Source organism: Schistocerca nitens, unplaced genomic scaffold, assembly GCF_023898315.1.
Source record: "Schistocerca nitens isolate TAMUIC-IGC-003100 unplaced genomic scaffold, iqSchNite1.1 HiC_scaffold_351, whole genome shotgun sequence".
In the NCBI taxonomy this organism is placed as follows: Eukaryota; Metazoa; Arthropoda; class Insecta; order Orthoptera; family Acrididae; genus Schistocerca; species Schistocerca nitens.
The window spans coordinates 2,462,983-2,487,192 of record NW_026045885.1 but is presented as its reverse complement, the minus strand read 5'-3'; positions in this window follow the sequence as shown (position 1 = coordinate 2,487,192).

Below are 24,210 nucleotides of genomic sequence, written 5' to 3'. Positions count from 1 at the left end.
ACGCCTTAGTGCGCTCGAAATTGGATTATGGAAGCATAGTCTACTCCTCTGCTCGGCCGTCTATTCTTCGGCGTCTCGACTCTATCCACCACCGTGGATTACGTTTAGTGTCTGGAGCTTTTTACACTAGCCCTGTGGAAAGCCTTTATGCTGAGACAGCTGAACCTCCGTTGTCCAATCGGCGAGCGGTCCTTCTAAGTCGTTACGCTAGCCATCTGTCTTCCATGCCTGCTAATCCAGCCCATGCCCTTTTTTTCGACGCCTCATTTGATGTAGGGTATGCTGGCCGCTCCTCCTCCCTACTACCCCCGGGAGTCCACTTCCGTCAACTGCTCCATTCTCTTTCCTTCCGCTTTCCTAAAACTTTTTTGACAACTTCGGTTACAGCACCGCCTTGGCTCCGTCCCCGGATCTGCCTGCTCCGTGACCTTCGTTGATTTCCCAAGGATGGTACCCCTACACTTGTTTATCGTCGGGCATTTGCTGCTCTATGTGCACAAATGACGGACGCCACATTTATTTACACCGACGGCTCGAAAACATCGTTAGGTGTAGGGAGTGCCTATATTGCTGGCGACACCCCAAATCAATTTCGGCTTCCCGACCAGTGTTCGGTGTATACTGCGGAGCTTTACGCTGTTCTCCAGGCTGTCCACTACATCCGCCGCCATCGGCGGATACAGTACGTTATCTGCTCAGATTCTCTCAGCTCTCTCCTCAGTCTCGAAGCTCTTTACCCTGTGCACCCTCTGGTCCACCGGATTCAGGACTGTCTGCGCTTGCTCCATCTGGGGGGGGGGTCTCGGTGGCGTTCCTCTGGCTCCCGGGACACGCTGGTATCTGTGGGAATGAGGCGGCCGATATAGCGGCCAAGGCTGCAGTCTCTCTTCAATTGCTTCCCTTCACCGATATACGGAGCGGTTTATGTCACAAAGTTGCTCATTTATGGCATGCGCATTGGTTAACACTTCCCAATAATAAATTGCTGGAAGTGAAAGCTCTTCCTTGCGCTTGGACCTCTTCCTCCCGAACGCGTCATCGGGAGGAGGTGATTTTAGCTAGACTCCAGATAGGGCACTGTCTTTTTAGCCATCGACATATTTTAAGCAGCGATCCTCCCCCACTCTGTCCCCACTGCTCTCAGCTGTGGATGGTAAGACACCTTTTAATTGAATGCCCCTATTTTAATCCGTTACGCGCCCGTCTACAGCTATCGCCTGAACTATCGTCGATTTTAGCAGATGACACGCGCTCAGCCGACCGCGTTCTCCAGTTTATTAGTGCCAGTGATATGATGTCAGTCATTTGAAGCATTTTTTGGGGACAACCAACCCCTTTCTGTAGTGGATTTTTAAGCCTTCCTTCTGCTTTTAGTTTCTCCAATTTTATGACTTTGTTCCCATTGATGCTGATTTTCAGTTTCGGTTTTTTTTTACTATTTCCTAAGTCACAGGTTGGGCGCTAATGACCATAGCAGTTTTGCGCCCTAACACCAAACAAAAAAAAAAAAAAAAAAAAGTCAGGGTGTACGCTCACAGTTTCCGTCAGAGCTCTTCTCTCTGGGCTTGAGGTTTTCCGTCTTCCATTCTTTTCTGGGCCCCTCAGTGTATACCCCCAGGATGTGTGTGCCACCCATGGTGTTGGCTCGATTTGGCACTGGGCCTGAAGGACTCAGTCTTTCCTGAGGCCCTCTGTTGCAGCTTTCTCTCAATTCTTGCCATGGTTCAAGGCTGTGACATTGTCTATACTGATGGTTCAATGGTTGCTGGTCATGTCGGTCATGCTCTTATTCTACAGGAACATTATGAACAACACTCACTGCCAGCTGGCTGCAGTGTTTTCACTGCCAAGATGGTCACCATCTCTCGCGCTCTAGAGTATTTACGCTTCTGCTCAGGTGAGTACTGAATTAGCTGTAGTGACTCCCTGAGCGGTTTACGAGCTATCGACCAGTGTTTCCCTCACTCTCGTCTGGTGATGGCTATCCAGGGATCCCTCCATACTCTTGCCAGTAGTGGCCGCTCTGTGGTCTTTGTGTGGACCCTGGGTCCTGTATGCATGCTGGGAAATAAATGTGTTGACACAGTGACCAAACAGGCTGTCGGTGCACCAGCCATGGAGATTGGCCTTTTGGAGTGTGACCTCTGGTCAGTGTTGCAGCAGAAGGTACTTCGCACCTGGGGTGAAGAATGGCGCGCCCTTCCTTCACCCAACAAACTTCGGGCCATCAAGGAGGCTACTGGTGCGTGGCACTCCTCCTTGTGGGTCTCCCACATGGACTCTGTTGTCCTCTGCTGGCTGAGCATTGGTCACACCTGGATAACACACAGCTATTTATTACAGCATGAGGACCCACCTTTGTCGCTGTGGGTCACCTTTGACTGTGGTCCTCATCTTGTTGGACTGTTCGATTTTAACGCTGCTCAGGCAGATGTTTGCACTTCCTGATACGCTTCCTAAACTTTTATCAGATAATGTTGCGATGGCAGAGTTTAATTGATGCAGGGGGTTTTTATCGCTTGATCTAAGTGTGTGTCATTTTTTTTTTTTTTGTGTAGAGTCTGGCATTTGGTCAACGATTTTAGACTGGGGTTTTTAGTGGGTTTCTTGGTGGTTGGCTTTTCCTTTTCCTTTTTTTTGTTTTTTTTTATTTGTTGTTATGGTCGACCAACCACTGTCACACTCCGTGTGATTCTAATTCCTTTTGTCAGGTATCTGTCTGTGTCTTTCTTGTCCTGTGTTGCTGTCTCTTGTCATCTCTATTGTTTGCTTTTATTCCTTGTGGTGGTTTCAAGTTCATGGATAAAGGGACATATGGTCCTAGTAGTCTGGTCCCTTCAATCCCACAAACCAACCAATCATCTCAAGGATGACAATAGGAATGGAAGTTGCTGGAGTATTGGGAACTGTAGAATAATATCAACTTGTGTGATGGATGAATCTTGGGAATGTCAGACTCGTGACCCAATAAATGGATGGTATTAAGGACAAGCCATCAGCAACTAACATACATTTCATGGGTTACATTACATGTGTATCTGCTGTAGCTGCTTCCGTTCTTCCTTTTGCTTAAGAATTCAAAATTGGACACATGTATATTAAAATGGTTCATACTTGGATCAAATTCAAACTAGCTGCCTATGTCTTCTCAACTTAGTTCCATTTGCAACAAGTCAACCAGACAAACTTTTCCCTTTATCTATATATCTTCTGAAGCATCAGACTCTGACACATCTGCTATAGTCACCGGCATTCAGAGTCATCAGTACGGTTATCAAGTAATTGTTCAAGGTAAGATAAGTTTCTTAAGAACTGGTTCATAAATTTTTATTTAGGGACACAGATACAAATAGATGTGCAAAAACTCAAGGAAGCATCACCTCCGTCAGAGGTGGGATTAAGACCTACAACCCGTGGGAAAGCATCTATCTTGCCCTACACAGCCTCCACAGGCAGGCACCACAGCGGTTATGCCCAGACGGTGATCAGCCTGTCACCACAGTCACACCTTTTCATGGCAGCATATTTACTTCTTCCCCAGGCATCAGCATGAAAGTGACAAGAAGAAATAACATTGTGAGCAAGTTGTTGCAATGGCTCACTGGTAGCATTCAGTTGGAGACAGTTGACGCTCTGATTCAAGAATACAAGTTTTTGGTTTCAGATGCATGTGGGAGATATGGCACTCCACTGACTACTGTAGAGATATTGGAAGAATTATGCTGAAACAGGCACTACCAGCAGCATTCCTTGCTCGAGCAGGAAGAGACTGAGTGCAAAGCAGGGCCATATGGAGCTTGTGTGTAAGAGCTGTCTTCTCGTTTCCTAAATATGAAGCAGTTGAAATGAGTGACGAACTTCAGTTCGAATGACACAGTTAACTGAAGGCTGAGGAAAGCTTGTACTGCTTGCCCAAAGATCAACTGTAAAACAGGAACTCAGTGACGAAAATGTGCTACATTGGCTGGCAGTTGCAGAGTTCTGTCTGAATGCAGCATGGGAAGATGTATTTTCACACATAAGGTATCTAATGATTTTTCATGTTCTGCTGCTTACTTTTCTGTCTGAGCCAGTGGAAAATCCCTTGGTGACGGGAAAACATCAAACATGAGATGAGAAAATTTGAGCTAGTTCTAGTTCACTTCATTCTTGTAACTGAAATAAACTACTTCCAGTTATGTTTTGATTTTTACATTCTGTTTACTTAATCTGTGCCGACATACATGAATAGATATAAATCAAGAGAGCACTGTTTTAAAGCTATTTTTTGTTATTTTTGATTTGCCCGCCATCCACTCTGTTGCTATCCACAGGACTTGCCCAAAAATAATCAAAACATTTCTTCTAACATTCTCTCTCTCTCTCTCTCTCTCTCTCTCTCTCTCTCTCTCTCTCTCTCTCTCTCTCTCTCTCAGGAACCAGGCTATGAGAATGGCTTGTAGTTTCTAAATAGTGTTCAAATATTAAAACTGGCCTGTGTGCTGTAGTTAATTGATGGAGTGTGCTGTTCTTCCTATGGTGGACATAGGATAATAAAGAACGTCATATTTGTTTGCATTGGACAAATTTTTTCTGAAGGGTGGACTACAGCATTGAAATTGTTCTTCCTGTAAATGGAGACCAAATGAAACTATTGACACTGCAACATGTAATTTCCATCATGCTTGCTTCATAGCCTGATACAGCACATCATTGTTAAGAGGCTATCTGATCTCAACAATTGACCATTTTGCCTAGTTAGTGCTACATAACAATAGCAATTGCAGGCACTAAATTTCCTTGCTAAGTGGCAATCTGTCTTACATTCCTGCACCTTTCAATAGGAGCAAATGATATGAGGAGTGGGGAGTAACCATAATGCCACTTGTCTCTGACACTTCATACCGTCATCTCTCCACAAACATTGATAAATTGATTATCATATATGTAAATCTGGCAGGAAGCATAGTATGATCACATCACAGCACACAGAGATGGCTCCCACAAGGAAGGAGCACACCATTGGAGATGCTAGTAACCATGGGACATACTTCTGCAAGGGTTTCATCATCATCTACTATGTCTGCTCACAAGCGAACATTGAATGAGTTACAGCCACAGACAATTCTTCCATCAGTGCCACAGTTCCTTGTTGTTTCTCATTTGGACGAAGGTCAAGACTCCTCGAAAGTCAACCCTTTCATTATTCAAAAAGGTGTCGACATGATTGCAGTTCCTGTAAAGTCTTGTTCCTGATGACGAAATGGCACCTTGTTGTTAGAAGCAGTCAGTGCTATCCAGGCACAAAAATTGCTGTGAACTTCACTGCTACACACCTTCCCTGTCTGGGTGGAAGTGCAATGCACTTTAAATTCATCATGCAGTGTGGTTTATACACACTCACTCAATGGATTGTCCAATGAGGAAATACGACCTTGTCAGACTGGTAGTTTTGTAACAACTGAACATAGTCACGAAAAGGGTTGACAAGGACTTGTTACCAACCTGTACTATCTTCTTGATATTTGACAGAGTTCAACTTCAATCAAACATTAAAGTGGGCTACAAGATAATTTCATTTCACCCTTACATCCCAAACCTAGGCATTGCTAACAGTGTCAGTGGTTTAATCATACCAGCCAGTCGTGTTCAAATCCGGGCAAATGCTTTTCATGAGGCAAGGATGCCCATGCTGCTTCCCCTTGAGATTGCCCCATTTTCAAAGATGAACATCTTATTCAGGAAATCAGAGGGAAGGAAAAGGTGTTGACACTTGCTGCTCGTAAGTTACTCACAAGTCACAAGCCCACTGTGCCTCCCACAGGTAAATATAGCACTGCCCTTGCATCTCCTCAGCCTACTAAGGAGGCAGCCCGGCAGACTTGTGATCTCACCTTTGATGCCACAGTCATCAGATCGGCCAGCGCAAATATCGTCCGTTCAACCTCCCCATTATCACCTGCTCACTCTAGTGACATTCGATGACCGTCACTTTCATAGCGTCGACGATCAGGTCACTCATATTTAAGAAGTTATTCTTACAGCCATGGAATGTTCAATACCTCAGACCTCAGACGTCCGATTTATCTGCCCCCCTGGGCAATTCCTTGGTTGAACGAGGCGTGAGTGGCAACATGCTCTTTGGGTTTTCCGCCACCATCCTACTTTGGCCAACTGTATCCACTATAAGCAGTTATGTGTGTGATTCTGTTGCATCATCCGCAATAGCAAGAAGGCAAGCTAGGACTTCTTTACTAGCTCTTTTGACACCATCACTCCCTCCTCTGAAGTTTGGAGTCAAATTCGACAGTTATCTGGTGCACCTAGTTTCTCCCCGATCTGGGCTCACTGTCATGCATGATACCTTAGTGGACCCAGTCGCTATTTCTAACTCATTGGGTCAACACTTTGCTGAGACTTCAAGCTCTTCAAATTACCTGCCAGCCTTTCCCCTGAAGAAATGTACAGCAGAAGTTCGACACCTTGCTATCTCCTCTCAAAATGGCGAAAGCTAGAATACTGTTTTCTCCATGCGGGAACTCCAGCACGCACTCTCTTCCTCTCTCTCTTCCACCCCGGGACCAAATGGTATCGACATCCAAATGTTGCTGCATTTACCATACCACAGTCTGTGCTACCTCCTTCGCCTTTATAATCGAATTTTGACGGAGAGTACTTTTCCCAGAAGATGGCAGGAAGCTATTGTCGTTATTGTTCTGAAACCTGGAAAGTACAAACATCTCCCCTCTAGCTATCCCCCATTCCTCTCACGAGTAGTGTAAATAAGGTTTCAGAGTGTATGGTGGATTGCCATTCAGCCTGGTGGCTGGAGCCCTGAGGTCTTTTAACACCTGCCCAGTGCAGTTTGAAAAAGCATCGTTCTGCAGTTGACCACCTTGTTGCTCTCTCCACTTCATCATGAAAAATTTTCTCAGGAAACTCCAAACAGTAGCAATATTTTTTGATCTGGAGAGAGCATAAGATACCTGTTTGAGGACAGGCATCCTCTGCACACTGTTCTCTTGGGGCTTTCGAGGTCAGCTGCCCCTTTTTATTTGCGAATTTATGGCAGAGTGCATATTTAAAGGGCGATTGAACACTACGCTCTCCCGTACTTTCTCCCAAGAAAACGGGGTACCCCAGGGCACCATGCTAAGTGTTGTACTGTTTGCCATTGCCATAAATCCAATTATGGATTGTCTACTTCCTGATGCTCGGGCTCCTTCTTTGTGGACCATTTTGCGATCTACTACAGCTCTCAATCGACCAGCCTTCTTGAACGAAGTCTTCAAGGATGTCTCAATCGCCTCCACTCTTGGAGCATCGAAACCGGCTTCCGCTTTACTCCCAGTATGACCGTTTGTTGATTTCTGCCGTTGTACAGAGGTTCTCCGGCCTTCCCTACATCTAGGTCCTGTCAATCCATTTTCGGAGGTCGCTAATTCTTGGGTCTTACGTTTGACAGGAAACTGAGCTGGTCCTCCCACATATCCTATCTTACGGCTCGCAGTCTGTGATCTCTCAGCATCCACTGTGTCCTGAATGGTACCTCCTGGGGAGTGGACTGAGTGGTCCTTCTCCGCCCCTATCGCACCTTAGTACACTCTAGTACACTTGAAATTGGTCTGTGGAAGCATAGTTTACTCCTCTGCTTGGACGTCTATTCTTCGTCGTCTCTACTCTGTCCACCACTGTGGATTGCGTTTAGCATCTGGAGCTTTTTACTCCAGCCCTGTGGAAAGCCTTTATGCTGAGACTGCTGAGCTTCTGCTGTCCAATCGTTGATCTGTCCTTCTGACAATGAGTCATTATGCTAGCCATCTGCCTTCCATGACTGCTAATCTGGCCCATGACATTTGTTTTTGGCAGCTTCTTGGATTTAGGGTATGCAGGCCGCCCTTACTCTCTACTACCACCAGGAGTCCGCTTCTGTCAATTGCCATGTTCTCTTCCCTTCCACTTTCCTAAAACTTTGTTGACAATTAGGGGTAGAGCACCACCTTGGCTTCGCCCCGGACCTGCCTGCTCAGTGACCTTTGTCGGTTTCCCTAGGAAGGTACCCCTCCCTCTCTTGTTTATCATAAGGCATTTTCTGCTCTATGTGTACAAATGAAGGATGCCACATTTATTTACACTGACGGCTCCAAAACATCATTTGGTGTAGGGAGTGCTAATATTGTTGGTGACACCCCTAATAAATTTCGGCTTCCCGACCAGTGTTCAATTTTAACTGTGGAATTTTACGCTGTTCACCAGGCTGTCCAATACATCTGTCGCCATCAGCAGATACAGTATATTACATGCTCAGATTCATCCGGCTCTCTCCTCAGTCTCCAAGCCCTCTACCCTGTCCACCCTCTGGTCCACCAGTTTCAGGACTGTCTTCACTTGTTCCACTTGAGGGCCATCTCTGTGGTGTTCCTCTGGATGACAGGACATGTTGGTATCCATGGAAATGAGGTGGCTCATATAGCAGCCAAGGCTGCAGTCTCTCTTCTTCAGTCTGCTGTTCGCACGGTTCTCTTAACCGATCTACAGAAGGGTTTATGTCATTGTGTTGCTCTTTTATGGCACTCACATTGGTCTGCAGTTCTCAATAATAAATTGTGGGACGTGAAAGCTCTTCCTTGTGCTTGGACCTCTTCCCCCAGATCTCATCATCAGGAGAAGGTAATTTTAACTAGACTCTGGATAGGGCACTGTCTTTTTAGCCATCGACATCTGTTAAGTGGTGGTTCTCCCGTGCTTCGTCCCCACTGCTCTCAACTGTGGACGGTGAGACACCTTTTACTTGAGTGCCCCTATTTTACTCTGTTATGCACCCATCTACAGCTGTCACCTGATACGTCTTCCATTTTAGCAGATGACACGAGCTCAGCTGATTGCGATCTCGAGTTTATTAGTATCAGTGAGATGACATCAGCCATTTGAAGCTCTTTTTGGGACAAACAACCCCCCTTGTATAGTGGTTTCCTAAGCTTCCCTTCTGTTTCTTAGTTTACCCATTTTTTTGAGTTTCCACTCTCATTGCTCCTGATTTCCAGTTTGGTTCTTTACCTTTTCCTAAGCCACAGATTGGGCACTAATGACCGTAGCAGTTTTGCATCCTAAAACCATAACAAAACAGGCTGTTGCAACCAAAATGGATATGCTTCCCATTCAGAGGATTAATAACTTACCACTGCTGCAACCCCATGGCAAACTGTGGACATTCATGGACCTGATTAAGATATGTTGCTTTTATCTATTTTTCCACTTTTTGTTCCCATTTTAATTTTTCTTATTTTATTTATTGTGTATGTCATTGAGACCCCTAGCCCTTTGCCTGCCCCAGTCAAATTATGCCCCTGCTCATGCCACTACTCCACAAGCATTTCTTACTTGCAGTTTTGTGTTTATTGGACATGTTCACATTGGTCACATTGTGCTGCTGCTGTCACATCACCTTCCATCTGTATTAGTCATGATCACAGAGGATACACCAGGCCAAAATACAAAGAAGCTTCGAAATTGCCCACATCAACTGCTCTAGCATCTTCCTGATCAAATGCTACAGTGTATCAAAAATGGAGTATGGATGCATTGTCTGTAGCTCTATCGAACAGTGATCTTACAGACTATTTTAAGCCTTCCATTTTGACACTTTGTATCTCCTCCAGGTGATGTTAGATTTCCCTTTTGCACATCACAGAATCCAAAATTACATTGCGGTTGGATTTTGTATAAATGTTTAATTAGCTACTTGTAATAGTTCTAACTACATATAAGGACTGCCTAATGTTAAATCATGACTACTGAGTACCACACTTGTTCATGGTAATTTGCTGGATAAGCTGTGTATCCACATGGACATGTGGTTCATTTCGTTGCAGGATATAAAATTTTGGAGATGTTGGGACTCCCATACTGGTGTGCTGTTTCCTCACTCCCACTGTTCCTCTCTGCAGTGTCAATATGAATACATGTTAAGCTGTCACAATACTTTTGCATTGTGATGCCTATATCATCGATCCCACTGTCACATAGTCAACTCAAAGACATGTACAGTATCTTCTTTGTAAATTAGACATACATTTCTTCATAGCACCTTAACGCCATCCACAGTATTAAGTGTTTGTTATGAAACACATCAGTCTCACTTGTCTGTGTGTACAGCTACAATGCAGTGAGGCTGGTTCACTGATGCCAGTGGCCACAGATGAATGCCATCAACAGCTATTTGGATGCCCACAGTGCTATGTTTGTCACATTTGCAGTCTGCTGTAGCCACTTGAACTGCAGTAATTCATGACTGTAGTATGGTGGCTAACAGACTGTGTGCTAACACACACACACACACACACACACACACACACACACACACACACAAAATACATATTTTCACATAGCGGGAAAATAACTTTCTGGATCCGAACCAACACTGTACCTTGAACAGTCTACGTGCATCAGTAAGAAGCAACCTAACATGGTTGCATGACCCTCTATCTTAATTATCCAGGAGCACATCTTCAACATGCTCTGGGAGCATGCTGGAGCATGCTGGAATCAATCATATGAACTCTGATGATGAATTATTCTAAGATGCAATACTATGGAACAGGTCAGTCTGTCCACAAATAGACAAATCTTATTAAATAATAACGTACTGTTGAGGCCAGTGTCCTCCAGTTGCATAGGTATGCAGTCATTACATTAGTTGCAAAAAGATAACATTGCTGTGATCGGGATTCACAGTGATCATGTGACCTTTAGTGCTTCTTCTCAGCATCACACTGCCAATGAAAAAGAAAGGGATTCATATATGAAGTTAAATTTCTATGCTACCACAACTCTGCTACACTGTGTGGCGTATGTCTTGTGATGTCTGCTAAATGGGACTAGAACCACCAAGCCTCAAAAGTTAGGGATCTGTTGGTGATCAGTAACCTGGAATACAATGGAGACAATTATGTGATATATCATCTCCTACTTCCTACCTCCTGACTGACAACCTGTAATTTTATAATGGTCTGTTACTCCTTTCCCTTTTCATGATCTCTTGGACTATTTCACCAGGTCATAGCTGAGGTAGTGTTCATTTTTGCAAACTATACTGTATTTGTCATTGGGAGTATGCTTACACCAACCTTCAAACATCTGGCAGCTGAGGTCTGCATTCCCACCATGCTAACTTGCATTTCCTGGCCACCTTTGTCTGCTCTGTGACAGTGGCTGTACGTGGCAGCTGGCAGCTCTAGTGAATTCACATAATTGAGCTCACTTGAAACTCAAATATTTTGTGATTATTCACTTGGATCATTATGCAGTTTTCATAAATGTCACTTCAATAAACTTTCACATCTATCTACTTGTATCTGCACCTGATTTGTTATCTCCAATACTATTTTAATTTACCATCTTACTAATACAGAGATGAGCATTGCAGTGACATGACATACTACTGCCATGTTCAAAGGCGTTTGATTTACACTTAAATTCAGTTCATATATATTATTACTGTTATTATTATTATTATTATTATTATTAATGTTATCCTTTTTTTTCAGCTCCCTAAAAAGATAAGGCTCGAGGAGCTGTTGGCAGGTGAGGCTTTTTGCTTTCTTCAGTAGCTTAATTATACATTAATGATTGCATGTAAATGTTTTCTTCTGTGGTACTTCCTTTTTAGTCTTCTTCTTTGACTTTAATCCTTTATTTGTGGTATGCTAAATTAGTTTAGTGAAACAGTTGTTCAAAATTTTATACTTAAACTTGACACTGGATATTAATTATCTAGTGCATAATTCATAGTGTATAATTGGCAGTGTCATCATAACTACAACAGATAGTTGTGTCCAAAATGTATACTGTGGTAGACTGCGAGGGAAATGTGATCAAAGATAAAGAAGACAAATTGTTAAGTATCAAACTGACATTTAAAAATAGCTCACAATGAAGGTAAGTAATGATTGCCAATTGGCACACTACGATAAGCAGCAATGTTTAGACCCCACACACTTTATTGTGTAGTCATGGCACATATTTGGCTCATCATCTTGAGGTAAATATATTTAAGCATACAACTGTCACTCAACATAGCTGAGATTCTTGAAGAGGAAAATTTCCAATATTATTGGGGACTGGAAAAAGTCAACCACATTCATAGCCAGTGATTTGAAACCTCATTGTCATGTCTTGAAATGAAGAATAGCGTCCCTGTAATCCTTCTTCTCTCCCACAAACCGGTATTTTGCCATGTGACTGATGTCTGAAATAGCCTGGCCCATTTCTGAACCACAATTGCTCTCAATCCGCATACGGCAAGCATGCAATTGCCTACGCCGTGACAACATGCTGTTGTGCACAAGATGCCTGACTTGTTGGCAGCTTCACAACCTGTGGCCTGGAGACTCCACTCCCATACCAGCTTTCCTTATTTAAACATATGGGAATTCCCCTTAACTCATCCTTAAGTTACACAATCCTCCTTGCCTCAGTACTCACTATCACCTTTCCTGCACATAGCTCCATCCTGACCTTCTCACCTGATCTGCCGAACACAGGTCCTCACCCAGTTGGCCTGAAGGTCTAAGACAATATATCTGATTTGCAGATGGACACACAGTGGCAAATGTTATTCCAGGCTTAGCCTTTTACTGCTTGTTTCCAGATTAACCCTTTCATGACCAATGGAACATACTAAGTTGATGCACAAGAATATAGTGTTGTCTTAAAGTTCAATAAACATGGTTATGCATAATGGAGGCTTCTGTCATCATCAGTAACATAATCTGCTTCACTGTTTACTACAGTCTATAAATACTGGGGGAACATTCTGAATTAGCAACTCTAGAAGTAATGTGGTTTTGTAGTGGAGAACTCGTACAATGATGTTCACAGTGTATTTTCACTTAAAAAGGAAGTTTGGTGAAGGTCATTTGACGGAGCAGAAAAGGTGAAAAAATCAGGTGAAAAAGGTGGGTGCAGAATGAATTCTGAACCCAACTCTGGTATAGTGTTCGTCAGTCTAGTAGAATGCTGGTGGGTGTTATTGTGGACTAGCTAATAGTCTTCCTGGTTGTTGTTCTTGATTGCATCTGCAGGAGGTCTGTTGTAAACAATAAATGTCAGCAGTGAAGATTACACCTCGGGGAAGGAATTTGTAGAAAAGAACATTATCTCTTTTCCACCAGATGCATAACATTATCTTTTGTGGATGCACGCCCGTTTTTGTATGGGGATTTTCTCCTTTGCTCAGACTCAAGCAGTCCTTTCCATTCTTCCACTTACATTAAGCATAAAGACAAAATGTTTAGTCACCATTAATGGTAGAGGATAGGAATGGTCAGTGCTATTCACATTCTAATCAATAACAAGCAAGTGGATAGGTCACATTCGGCCACCCATAGCAACCAGAACACCAGCATGCAAAACAAACTCTATGAACTTATGTACCAACCGAATATTGTTAATTTTTTTTTGAGGCTGTAACTCAAAGGCAATTAACATTTTAAAGTTGTTTTACCCATTCAGCCATTTTCAGTTAAAATCTAGCAGTGCCTTGTGTCAACATAACATCCATAGGTTGACTATTTGCTGAAGAGTGTTTGCCCACATTATGTGAGAACAAGATAATGTAATTTATAAAAATAGTGGAAAAGCACACTGTAACCTTTGGACTGTAGGCATATGAACTTGTTAGATCATGTGTAATGCCCCTAACAATAAAAGCACAAAGAATGGAAGGCTGACTTCAGGCATGAATAATTTGCTCACCATTATTGGTATCAGCTGCATATATAGCAATAACACATTTAACAGGATGCACTAAAGATGTATCTCTTCTGTGTTCCAAAACTTGTCAATCTAATGGTGTACCAGCATCATAAAATATTGATGTTTTTTTGCACTAAGATATGTACAAAGGAAATACAATTTGTGACCAGACTGAGGATATATTGGTAGGTAAGACACAGCCTAGAGCTTCACAGAACATAGTAGAAGTAACTTTAGATGTGCTCTAGGGAAGTGTGTGGCCCTTGCTGTGGATGTACACTCCTGGAAATGGAAAAAAGAACACATTGACACCAGTGTGTCAGACCCACCATACTTGCTCCGGACACTGCGAGAGGGCTGTACAAGCAATGATCACACGCACGGCACAGCGGACACACCAGGAACCACGGTGTTGGCCGTCGAATGGCGCTAGCTGCGCAGCATTTGTGCACCGCCGCCGTCAGTGTCAGCCAGTTTGCCGTGGCATACGGAGCTCCATCGCAGTCTTTAACACTGGTAGCATGCCGCGACAGCGTGGACGTGAACCGTATGTGCAGTTGACGGACTTTGAGCCAGGGCGTATAGTGGGCATGCGGGAGGCCGGGTGGACGTACCGCCGAATTGCTCAACACGTGGGGCGTGAGGTCTCCACAGTACATCGATGTTGTCGCCAGTGGTCGGCGGAAGGTGCACGTGCCCGTCGACCTGGGACCGGACCGCAGCGACACACGGATGCACGCCAAAACCGTAGGATCCTACGCAGTGCCGTAGGGGACCGCACCGCCACTTCCCAGCAAATTAAGGACACTGTTGCTCCTGGGGTATCGACGAGGACCATTCGCAACCGTCTCCATGAAGCTGGGCTACGGTCCCGCACACCGTTAGGCCGTCTTCCGCTCACGCCCCAACATCGTGCAGCCCGCCTCCAGTGGTGTCGCGACAGGCGTGAATGGAGGGACGAATGGAGACGTGTCGTCTTCAGTGATGAGAGTCGCTTCTGCCTTGGTGCCAATGATGGTCGTATGCGTGTTTGGCGCCGTGCAGGTGAGCGCCACAATCAGGACTGCATACGACCGAGGCACACAGGGCCAACACCCGGCATCATGGTGTGGGGAGCGATCTCCTACACTGGCCGTACACCACTGGTGATCATCGAGGGGACACTGAATAGTGCACGGTACATCCAAACCGTCATCGAACCCATCGTTCTACCATTCCTAGACCGGCAAGGGAACTTGCTGTTCCAACAGGACAATGCACGTCTGCATGTATCCCGTGCCACCCAACGTGCTCTAGAAGGTGTAAGTCAACTACCCTGGCCAGCAAGATCTCCGGATCTGTCCCCCATTGAGCATGTTTGGGACTGGATGAAGCGTTGTCCCACGCGGTCTGCACGTCCAGCACGAACGCTGGTCCAACTGAGGCGCCAGGTGGAAATGGCATGGCAAGCCGTTCCACAGGACTACATCCAGCATCTCTACGATCGTCTCCATGGGAGAATAGCAGCCTGCATTGCTGCGAAAGGTGGATATACACTGTACTAGTGCCGACATTGTGCATGCTCTGTTGCCTGTGTCTATGTGCCTGTGGTTCTGTCAGTGTGATCATGTGATGTATCTGACCCCAGGAATGTGTCAATAAAGTTTCCCCTTCCTGGGACAATGAATTCACGGTGTTCTTATTTCAATTTCCAGGAGTGTATATTAATGATTTGGCAGACATTATTCTCCCACTTTTCTTTTTCCATTTGGATCTGCCAGTGACCACATGCAGTCTTAATGCTTCCATCTTTTTTCTTCTTCTTTCTTCTTCCTCCTGGTTTCTTTCATCTTCTCACTACGTATCCTTTTATCTCCTCAGACAATTATGACCCTGTTCTCTTCTCCCTCCTGCCTTGTATCCTTTCATTTGCAACAATTTCTTCTTAAGACTGTCTTTATGTTGCATCTTTATACTTATGCTTCTTTGCAAATCTTTGCCAACTTCTTGAATCCATGTTATTGTTGCTTTCTTGTTACAAAGATATTTAAAAATCTATTTGGTGAAGCTGCTGCTGTTTATTCAATATAAGTGTCCAAAAATAGCGATCACCTCTTCTGTAGCATTTTAACTATGTTTTCTATGTTGTGATTTAGTTATTTGTTACTTCCCAATATCTACACCTCCATATTTCTTAGCACAGTGAGCATGTTTCAAATGATTCTTCTATCTATGACTTAAAATTTGTGTAATTTGTTATTCGACACTAAACCTTCACCTGGCTCTGCAACTGGGTAGTAGTGATATATTTTCAAATTGTTAGACAGAGACCTTGTGTTGTAAACATTCATGGTTATACCACATGGTATCTCCATTTATCATTTGTCCCAAAAATTTAATTGCCTTTTTAAAATATATAAATGTTAAAGCTATGCCCTTAGAGTTTGTAAGTGTGGCAGATTATGGACTTGATATTGAAATTCTGTTCTGAGGAAGATCTGCCCTTTCTAAATCCATTTTGATATTCTCACAAGTAGCTATCAAGTGTTGCTTCTACCTGCTCACTGACAGTAGAGATACATCTCTGGAGCTACTTACATTATGCTTATTGCCTTTTTTGTGCACAGGATGGTTAAGAGCCACTTTAGAGCCTTTTGGCATCTTTGCAGTTTCCCATATTTCTTAAAATACGGTCTGAATTCATCTTTTTGGGTTGAGACCATTTTATAATTTTCTAAGCTGGCTTTGTTGTTTTTCAAGGTATTTATTGCCTTTTTTATAGATTTCCTTGGCTGTAGGTGGTGGATTTGCTTCTGTTTTTCCATGAAGATGTGGAAATTATAGCTGACAGTTCAGTTTTCCAGAGTTCAAGATTTGTTGAAAGTACCATACTTTCTCATTAATTCACAGGTTATTTGCTTATTTTGCTTATTTTACCATTTTATTTTCTGAAGTAAATACTTAGAGCTTGGCAGCCCTTTAGGTGATTTTTAAACATCCTATAGAAATTCTGGGTGTGATTTTTAACAAAGCTGTTTTGTATGTCAAGAAGATTACACTTCCCAAAAGACCATTTAGCACCCTTTGTTGTTCTTTCAGTTTCTTTCCTTTGCACTTCAAATTCATCAGAGTGCTTAGTCTTCCAAGAACATTGCCATTTTGTTTCTGAAACTGCTTTTTCACAGGTTTCATTCCACCAGACTTTCTTCTTTTTTGTTGTACCAATAGATTCTTCACTGCCCTATTGATTGCTTTGGATAATTCTTCTCATTTTCCTGATTTTCCTATTTTAATTTCTTCTTAAAATGTTGTATTGTCCCTTTTGAGCCTACGTAAATTTTGATATTTTTTCTTTAAAAAGTTATCAAATGCTGCTACTTACCTCATATTTTTCTTATCGTCATTAGAATGCAGTACCAATTATTGGCATACCTTTTATAATTCTTATTGCTGGTTTCTCCTCAAAAAATTTTGTTGTTTTCTTTGATTATGTAACATTTTTGTCGAAAAATTCTGTTTCTTGTACTGCTAAAATTTGTATGTCATGCTTGTCTAAGAGAATTCAAAGTTATTCCTGTTCACCAAATGTTAGTAATGAGTTCACATTCAAGGTGCCTGTGAAGAATTTCCTTCTGAACTTAAGATTGGAAGAACACCAAGGATGCTCTGACTCATCCTTCATGCTGTCTTTGTTGTTGTTGTTGTTGTTGTTGTTGTTGTTAATGATGTTGTTGTGGTAAACAGATGAGTTTTAGGACTTATTCTTTCATGTACTAAATGATTTATATCTTTGGTTTACACCATAAGACGCTTCTTTCTTGATATTCAACAAGTTATCCCTGATTTCCAACAGTTGCTATTTTTAAGTAACTAAACAATTTAAATTTTTAATAATTTTAGCTCAAAGATTTAGCTTTATCTTTAGCTTTAGCTTTAATAATTTTAGCTCAGAGCCAAATTATTTCAGAAACTTAAGGATGCCACCATGTGCAGAAAATTGCAGACTGCAAGTTATCAGAATTTTAGGAAAGTGTGACAGTGTACAGGGATAGGTGGTGACTTGAAATAGTATCTTAAGTAATTAATGACTTTTGAACTACATAAGTAATGTATACATAATTACTACTTCAGTGTCAGGAACAACTGACCTACAAAGCTGACTAGGTTGTTGTTTCTCAAGGTTAAATTGTGACACATGTATTTTTTGCTTAGTAACAAATATACAGTATATTGAAATTGTATCTTTTATGAAATAATTAACAAAACTGGAAACAATTGTCACAAAATATTCAGACTTGAAGAAAGTACAAATAGTGAACCAGAACTCCAGACATACGTCTAGACATTGTTGTGGGGTCCCTAAGTATTTTGGTATAAGGAACACACTGTCTACAGCAGCTTGTCACACAGTAAGTTTAATTGATTGTCTGTTACCCATATTACAATGGTTTCTATGAAAAACTTTTGCAAAAATGGAAGAGTTTGCGTATTTAAACATCAAAACACAAAATGCAGGTTAATGCCACTACACATTGACGAAACTGTGATGTGGTGGCCTTTGCTGTGGGAATAGTTCAGCACAGTGCAATCATTCCACAGCATTCAATGAACCCATACAAAAACTACATGTCGGCCAATTCTAAGTGAGCTACGTTATCCATAGTTGTGTGTGTCACTGTTCATGTAGAACTAATAGCGGTGGAAGAACAATCCTGAGACAAAACTGAGCAGTACTTAATGCAAGCTCAAAGATGAAGAGTAAGATATGCATTATGTTGCTAACAGCAACTACTGTTAATGAATGGATCAGATTTGTTTCCAAACACAAGACATGGCAGACACCATTGATATGTGGTGTTGCGCTGATGTATTCAGTACATATGAAGTGCTGAATGTGCACCTAGATCTATTAATCATTGGCCTAGTTCTTTAAAACCTTCACCAGAAACAGCATTAGAAGCACTTGTACCTTTAGCACACATGCCTACACCCTTTGTTGTTAACCTATTGTTTAATATGTTCAGTATCACTGAAGGAGCTGTGTCAATGTGGGTTTTCTTACAAATGCATTCCCTTAAATGAGTAGTTCCTGACTGGAAACACAATAATGCAAAGCAGTATATGTACATAGTTGACTTCCTGTTTTCTCACTTTACATGAGTGGTCACCTTAATTGCTCTGGCTGTCAGAGCATGTTTCCTATCTAACCCAAATCTCCATATGATGGACACTACAGCATGTTGTTCCCAGTATGTTGTTCTACTTTGCTTGCAGGTCTATTGTGTTTCTGTGAAATAAGACAACATCGTGCATCTGGACTGAAAGGCAAATATGGCATTAGGCACGTGGATTTATAAAGGTATGGTGTCTGTTGTTATGGATGTGTGACCAAAAGAACAGACACTATATCTTTAAATTATCTAGGTTTGCCACATTTTCTGTGCTTGGCTATGACAGGTGGTGTGGGCAGACTAGATCTACATCTACATCCATACTCCACAAGCCACCTGATGGTGTGTGGTGGAGGGTACCTCTAGTACCTCTATCGGTTCTCCCTTCTATTGCAGTCTCGTATTGTTTGTGGAAAGAAAGATCATCAGTATGCATCTGTGTGGGCTCTAATCTCTCTGATTTTATCCTCATGGTCTCTTTGCGAGATATATGTAGGAGGGAGCAATATACTGCTAGAGTCCTCGGTGAAGGTAAGTTCTCCAAACTTCAACAAAAGCCCGTACCGAGCTACTGAGAGTCTCTCCTTCAAAGTCTTCCACTGGAGTTTATCTATCATCTCCATAACGCTTTCGTGATTATTAAATGATCCTGTAACAAAGTGCACTTCTCTCTGTTGGATCTTCTCTATCTCTTCTATCAACCCTATGTGGTATGGATGCCACACTGCTGAGCAGTATTCAAGCAGTGGGCGAACAAGTGTACTCTAACCTACTTCCTTTGTTTTCAGATTGCATTTCCTTAGGATTCTTCCAATGAATCTGTCTGGCATCTGCTTTACCAACGAACAGCTTCATATGATCATTCCTTTTAAATCACTCCTAATGCCTACTCCCAGATAATTGATGGAATTAACTGCTTGCAGTTGCTGACCTGCTATATTGTAGCTAAATGAGAAAGGATCTTTCTTTCTATGTACTCGCAGCACATTACACTTGTCAACATTGAGATTCAATTGCCACTCCCTGCACCATGCATCGATTCATTGCAGATCCTCCTGCATTTCAGTACAATTTTCCATTGTTACAACCTCTCAATATACTACAGCATCATCTGCAAAAAGTATCAGTGAACTTCCGGTGTTATCCACAAGGTCATTTATGTATATTGTGAATAGCAACGTTCCTACAACACTCCCCTGCGGCACACCTGAAATCACTCGTACTTCGGAAGACCTCTCTCCATTGAGAATGACATGCTGCATTCTGTTATGTAGGAACTCTTCAATCCAATCACACAATTGGGCTGATAGTGCATATGCTCTTTGTTAATTAAACGACTGTGGGGAAATGTGTTGAACACCTTGCAGAAGTCAAGAAACACGGCATCTACCTGGGAACCCGTGTCCATGGCCCTCAGAGTCTCATGGATGAATAGCGTGAGCTGGGTTTCATACGATGGTCTTTTTCAAAACCCATGCTGATTCCTACAGAGTAAATTTCTTGTATCCAGAAAAGTCATTATACTCGAACATAGTACGTGTTCCATACTTCTACAACTGATAGACGTTAGAGATATAGGTCTATAGTTCTGCACATCCGTTCGATGTCCCTTCATGAAAACGGAGGTGATCTGTGCCCTTCTCCACTCCTTTGGAACGCTATGCTCTTCTAGAGACCTACGGTACACTGCTGCAAGAAGGGGGGCAAGTTCCTTTGCATACTTTGTGTAAAATCGAACTGGTTTTCCATCAGGTCCAGCAGCCTTTCCTCTTTTGAGTGATTTTAATTGTTTCTCTATCCCTCTGTCAACTATTTTGATATCTGTGCAACAATCTAGAGGGAACTACAGTGCAGTCTTCCTCTGTGAAACAGCTTTGGAAAAAGACATTTAGTATTTCGGCCTTTTGTCTGTCATCCTCTTTTTCAGTACCATTTTGGTTACAGAGTGTCTGGACATTTTGTTTTGATCCACGTACTGCTTTGACATAAGACCAAAATTTCTTAGGATTTTCTGCCAAGTCAGTACACAGAACTTTACTTTCGAATTCATTGAACACCTCTTGCATAGCCCTCCTCACACTACATTTCGCTTCATGTAATTTTTGTTTGTCTGCAAGGCTTTGGCTATGTTTATGTTTGCTGTGAAGTTCCCTTTGCTTCCGCAGCAGTTTTCTAACTCGGTTGTTGTACCATGGTGGTTCTTTTCCATCTCCTATGACTTGCTTGGCACATACTCGTCCAATGCATACTGTACAATGGTTTTGAACTTTGTCCACTGATCCTCAACACTATCGCTACTCGAGACAAAACTGTTGCATTGAGCTGTCAAGTACTCTGAAATCTGCTTTTTGTCACTTTTGCTAAACAGAAAAATCCTCCTGCCTTTTTTAATATTTCTATTAATGGCTGAAATCATCGATATAGTAATCACTTTATTATCACTGATTCCCTGTTCTGTATTAACTGTTTCAAATTGTTCGGGGCTGTTTGTCACCAGAAGGTCTAATATGTTATTGCCACGAGTACGCTCTCTGTTTAACTGCTCAAGGTAGTCTTTACATAATGCACGTAAAAACATTTCACTGGATTCTTTGTCCCTGCCACCCGTTACAAACGTTTGAGTCTCGCAGTCTATAGCCACCAAATTAAAATCTCTACCCAGAACTACAACATGGTCAGGAAATCTACTCAAAATATTTTCCAAATTTTCCTTCAGGTGCTCTGCCACAACAGCTGCTGAGCCAGGGGGCTTGTAGAGACATCCCTTTATCATGTTTGAGCCCACTTTAACCATGAACTTCACCCAAATTATTTCACATTTCAGATCTCCGTCTATTTCCTTCGATACTTTTGTACTTTTTATCACTATAAACACACCTCCCCCTTCAATGTCGAGCCTGTCTCTGCATTATACATTCCAATCTGAGTTTAAAATTTCATTCCTGTTTACATCTGGTTTAGCCAACTTTCTGTCCCTAGTACTATGTGGGCGTTATGACCATTTATTAATGAGAGCCGTTCTGGGACCTTTCTATAGACGCTCCTGCAGTTTACCATTAGCACATTAATAGTGCTGTTCCCCCCCTTGTGTTTTGCCTACTACTATAAATTTAGCCTGTGGTCACTTAATATCACTTTTTGTGCTCACTTGCTAAGTTGTGCAAGATGCCAGCACCTGTCTCCCTCCTCTGTCAACCACAGCTTCCGTTTCATGTCTTTTTTCTCCTAACACTACAGTCAGATGTGTTGTGGTGTAACTATTTAGTCAAATGACAAACTATCTTCTTTACCTTATCTTCTATACTTTCCTGAAACCCTTTTAATAATTACTTTAAAATACATGATTAATGTCTTTGTTACGTCACATTTTCATAAATAACTTACTGTATTACTTTTGATTTAACAAATTATACTTTCCCTCAAAAAAAAAAAAAAAAAACACACACACACACACACACACACACACACACACACACACTCTTTCTCACTCGAATCCGCTGCAATAGGCATCCACTGCTGAATGTGCATATTGTCCCCCGACATATGTCACCACATACAAAATACAAATAAATCTAATGAACAATATCTGTACATTTATGTATGATATGTTGTTTAAGGTCACTATTTTCATACTGTATTAGTAATATTACTTTTTTAAGTATATTGTTAATAGGGCATAGTTCTGTGCATCATTCCTCGGGAGTATAATGTATAAGCACAGTTCATAAAATGTGTGTCCCGGAGAACAATGCCAAAAGCTTTCTTTCTTTCTTTCTTTCTTTCTTTCTTTCTTTCTTTCTTTCTTTCTTTCTTTCTGTTTTACAAACATGCAATGGTCATGGGTCTCTTTTTCTTAATAATGGCTGCTGAAATGAGTTGTAGGCTCACTACACTTCTGTGTATCATAAAATATGCTTATATGCCAGTCATTGGAGGTATAATAGGAACACATCATTAAAGCAGTAGATAATGATTTTAAAAGAAGTTTTCCTCTGTGTGTTTACAGCTGGAGGTGCTGGGGCTAAGACCAGGCAGCGTCATCTGGAGCCGGAGCCTGGCCCCAGTTCCAGGTCTCCAGCTGCACACACACCAGGTGAGTAACAATAAGAGCCCACAGTTGGAGGTTGGTGTTTCTACTCTACTCTACTCTACTCTACTCTACTCTACTCTACTACTCCTACTCTGGAATCAAATGTGTTTGAGCACCTATTAGTGGACTTCAAGATGAGGTGTGTCCACACTTCTCCTTTAAATGATTGAACTCATGTGGGGAAACTTTCATACATTCTTCCTCGATAGTCGATACTGGAGAAGATGGAAATAGTGGACATTGGGTTTGGAGTGAAGCCACCTTCATATCTCATCCCTAAGATGAACCAATGCTTTCAGGCTGGAACATGGGCAGAAAGGTACTCTTCAGGAATGTCACTGTCCATAAATAATTTCCTCACAATTTTTCTTCATGACAGGTGGCATTGTTGAACTGATTCAAATGGTCATTGCAGAGACAATCTTCCTCTGCTGTACACAGTACACAGTACTGTCAAATATATGCTTATCCTTCTGCATTTAGCATTTTTGAAAGTGCAATAAGGGGAGAACAAGTTAACAAGGAGGACTGGCATATTGTAAGACATGCCTCCTGTGAATGTCATTGTTGGCACTATGATAATGGCAGGTAAAGTAAAAATAGGGTTTTTCAAACTGAACCCAGCCATCAGATTGCCATGGAGTATAGAATAATTTGTCACTTCACTCCAAAACCCTAGCTTCCAGTTGTCCACTATCGAGTGGATATTGCTCATTACATGAACTTCAGCATTGCTTAACATTAAGAACAGGAATGTGCAGTATCCAGAAGCTGTTTAGCCATTGTAATCAGGGCTGCTGAGAGTGAGGACTGGCCATGGAGCATGATACAGGGCTGGTCGCTATCTAGAAATATAGCAACCGAATTTTATTGACAATGTAACATACTTGGTGTGGCTCTGGAAGCTTGCATAAGTTAAAATTTGATTTTCATGGTATTGTTATACTAACCCAATTTTATTGTTATTTTAAAGGTGGTTTGACATGAAACATGACAGTTTGAGGAATATTGGAGATAAACAAAATGTGCTCATTGGGATAAAATAAAGAGTATATGTAATTTCTTATTAAAGTACTAACCACACCTTTACAATTGCAATCGGTTTATGCATGACGATTTGTATCCCTGTAGGAAGAATTGTGATACTGCAACTATCCTACAGTACAGGGTAAAAATGTAAACGTTATGCACTTCCTCAAAACCAGGAGATCAAATTGGTTGGTTCTTTTGCCTTAG